Source organism: Alosa pseudoharengus, unplaced genomic scaffold, assembly GCF_046254945.1.
Source record: "Alosa pseudoharengus isolate Yale_2024_CS ecotype anadromous, Long Island Sound unplaced genomic scaffold, YU_APseudo_1.1 YU_APseudo_1.1_scf_6, whole genome shotgun sequence".
NCBI lineage: Eukaryota > Metazoa > Chordata > Actinopteri > Clupeiformes > Clupeidae > Alosa > Alosa pseudoharengus.
This window is the reverse complement of record NW_027468848.1, coordinates 28,316,582-28,319,766: the sequence shown is the minus strand read 5'-3', so window position 1 is coordinate 28,319,766 and position 3,185 is coordinate 28,316,582.

Here is a 3,185-nt window from a genome sequence, read left to right as displayed (position 1 = left end):
TAATATTTTGTCACTAGCAACCGACATCTGCCCTCTGTCAAACACGTTGCATTTTCAGCTCTGAACAAAACCGTTCAGGAGTTCTTGTCCGAACCGTGACTCCGAACAGCTCTGGTTCGGCCATAGTTGCTCCACATCAGAACAAGTCCAGACCAAACTTCCCAACCTCAAATGTTGCAGATGGCGGTCATTTAAGGTCCACATTTACAAAAAAGTTTTTAGGAGTTTTTTTTTTGTTTTCAAAACTCTTAGGGGGTATGTTCGGAAGTGAACCCACCCCCCCAAACCACACACACACACTCACTGATACACACACACACACATTGATTACATTGGATCAGTGGAACCCTGTAGTTGGAGATGGATGTGGAGAGAAACGTCTGCTATTCTTCCACAGGGGGCAGGCGAGACAGGGCGGCCACTGCAGACAGACTGCCAGGCAGACGGACAGACAGCCTGTTGAAATGATGCTGCAAAAACACCCATGTCCTCGGTGTGAGTGTTGGAGGAGGATCCTGCAGAAAAAAAAGAGCTGTTCTGGTGAGAAGCAAACGCACTGTGTTTTCATATCCTCCCCTGCACTGCTTTGTGTGTTTGTCTTGTAAACGAGAAGGTGCTCCCCGCGGAGCCACGCGTTAGCTTTTCAGATAAGCGCTCACCCCGGGGGCGGAGGTGGCACCGTAACTTGGGCCTGTGGCCAAACAGAAGTAATGGGGAATTGCTCTGTCGCCTGCTTTGCATCGAACACCCCCACCTCCCCACATAACCACCTTACCCCCCCCCCCCACACACACACACACACACACACACATACACATACACATACACATACACATACACACACACACACACACACACCAAAAATGATCCTCTTTTGTCAAGGCTGCGTGGAGTCTCAGAGAGGGCCACCACGGTCGAAACCACCCTGGCCTAGCCTGCGTGCCTTTCCGCCTCAACAACTGTTTGGCGGCTTGCTGGTGTATAAATCTCCTTTGAACTCGCCTGGCAGCAGCCCGATCAGAAAAAAAAAAAGGAAAAAAGAAAAAGAAAAAAAACAAAACAATGGTGTCCAAATATAGCTCACTGTCTAGACAAGGCGTGGGGAAACTCTGCCAGGTCCACCTAGAGATGTAAATGACATGCTAATGTTGTTTTGCCACCATGGGCACGCTGCTGCAGACAGCCGTGCGAGAGCTGTGTGCCAGACAGGGGGCTTTCTCTTTTTTTCCTTTCTTTCTTTCTTTCTTTCTTTCATTCTTTCTTTCTGCCCTCTCCTCTCTTCCCTCGCTGGCTCGCTCTCCCTCCCTCCATACTCTCTTTTCCTCCTCTCCTGCCCAGTAGCAGTCAAGCGCTGCCACTAGCCAGACAGCCAGCCAGCCACAACAAGCACCCCGCAGCCGTGCGGTTATGCGATCCACCGCAGGGGTTGGTGTGTGTGTGTGTTTGGATGCGGTGCGTTCGCTGGTAGAGTTACCGTGCTATTGACTCAAAGTCTGATCAAACTGAAATTAGATCATGGAAAGAAAAAGTGACTGGCATGTGTCTGTGATTGTGTGTGTGTGTGTGCATGCATGTTTGAATAACTGAAGTGTGTGTGTGTGTGTGTATGTTTCCCTGTGTTTTGTTTTCTTGTACGTGAATGAGTGTTTGTGTGTGTGTGTGTGCATATGTGTTTCGCTGTGTGTCAGACTCACCTGCACATGAGTTGACCTATTTGCATGTGTGTATTCATGGGAGCAGTGCCTTCGGGTGACTGTGCCAGTGTTCGTCTGGGCACATATGTGCATTCCGATGAATACTGGTGTGTGTATGCATGGGAACATACAACCCTGTTTCTCAGTGTATCAATATGTTTGCATTCCACATATGCACACACTTCCTTGAGTCTTGAGTGTATCTTTACCTTGTGTGTGTGTGTGTGTGTGAGTGTGTGTAGGTGTATGTGTGTGTACAGGCATGACCCTATGCATGTGTATGTGTTTGTGTGTGTGTGTGTGTGTGTGTGTGTGTGAGAGAGAGAGAGAGAGTTTTGCTCTAATCTCCCTGGCAGGTCTGCTCTTGAATGTGTGGCATCAGCGCAGGGAGGCAGCAAGGAAGGTGTGTGTGTATGTGTCTCTGTGTGTGTGTGTGTGTGTGTCTCTGTGTGTGTGTGTGTGTGTGTGTGTGTGTGTGTGTGTGTGTGTGTGTGTGTGTGTGTGTGTGTGTGTGTGTGTGTGTGTGTGCTGGTGGGCTCAGTCCGGCGTGACCAAAGTGAAGCAGGATGCCAGAGGGGGAGTGAGGCAGCAGCGCAGCATGGAGCAGCACAGGTTCTTTTCTGAGCAGCGCTGCGCTGCGGCCACCGCCACCGAGGAGGAGGAGGAGGAGGAGGAGGAGGAGGGAGCAGACAGGAGAGGAGAAATGGAGGAGAGGAGAGGAGTGGAGAGAAGGAGAGGGCAGCAGACTGGAGAGAGACGTGTCTGGCCTGCCGCTCCGCTCTGGCCAGCCCAGCCAGCCACTGGAAAACAGGATCAAAGAGTCGCCCGGGCAACCTGCGCGACACACATTGTGTTCGAGCAACACGGTTAATTTGAAAAGGGGGAAGAGAGCGGAGGGGATAGAGAGACCGACAGAGGAAGGAAAAGAAATTAGACTTCTACACTAGAAAGTTCACCCCACTTAAGACCGAAAGAAAAAAAGGCAGAAAGAAAGGAAAGAAAGAAAGAAAGAAAACAGGAAACTTTTTGGAAGGATGCTTTCTGTTGTAAAAGCTGTAATTTCTCCATCTATGAAATACAATAAAAAACACAACAGGTTGGTATTTCTACTACAGCTATGTAACTGACTAGATACAGAATATGAAATCACAGAAGACAGTTACATATCTCATATCAGTTAATTGTAGGACACAGATCTCCCACCATGCAGTCCACAAATTGTACAAACAAATCATTTTACAGAGCCTATGGGGAAAGCTATACAATGAAAGGCACACAATGATCAGGCGTGTGTTTTTCACACATTATTTATTGTCATTTGAGGAAGGTTTGCTGTAAACATACACCAGAATGAGCTGGACAGGGACCAAGTCTTGGCAGTGATAGAGGGGCACCTCTATGCCTTACTGAGGCCATTCCAGCTCCGACTCCTAAACTAACAGAACAGGTATACACACTTACGGTGCATCTGCGCCAGCCTTATAAAAACAC